This window comes from Arachis ipaensis, chromosome B03 (genome assembly GCF_000816755.2).
Source record: "Arachis ipaensis cultivar K30076 chromosome B03, Araip1.1, whole genome shotgun sequence".
NCBI classification, from domain to species: domain Eukaryota; kingdom Viridiplantae; phylum Streptophyta; class Magnoliopsida; order Fabales; family Fabaceae; genus Arachis; species Arachis ipaensis.
The window spans coordinates 20,485,998-20,486,639 of NC_029787.2; positions in this window are offsets into that span (position 1 = coordinate 20,485,998).

The window sequence follows — 642 nt, forward strand, 5'->3', positions numbered from 1 at the left end:
AGATATATATAATTAAAATTTAAGTACTATAATAAGTAAATTTAAAAATTATAATAAAAATTAATATTTTTTTTGTAGTACTTTTAACATACGTAATTTTAATATCATTTCTTTTATACACATATTAAGTTTTGTTTTATCTAAAATAAAATGAATCAATTTTAAATTCTATTATGGTTTTATGGGATAAAGCCAATTTTTTTTATTAAAAAAATAAAAAGAATTGAGAGTAAACATTTAACAGTTTCCTTTTAATTTCTTTTACGTAACTCTCTTGTGGGTTAACGGAGAATTTACAAAACTGAATCGTTTTAGTTTATAAAGATAAGGTAAAATAAAAAAACAAATTTAAATACCAAACTCTCCTATCCATTTTATATATTGTTATAGATTTATACCCAAAAAAACTAAGTCAAGATATATACATATATAACTATTTCAACAAAAAAATCAACAATTTATCAATTAACTTCAAACAATCTTTTCAAAATTTCAATTTTAGACCACTTGCTAAGATTTAAAAAATAAAAATAAAAATTAGGTCAAACATTTAAATAAAAAACTTTAAATTTGACACACATCCCAAAATTTAATATTATCCAAATAAACATTTGAAAACCAAACATCAAATAAACATTTAAA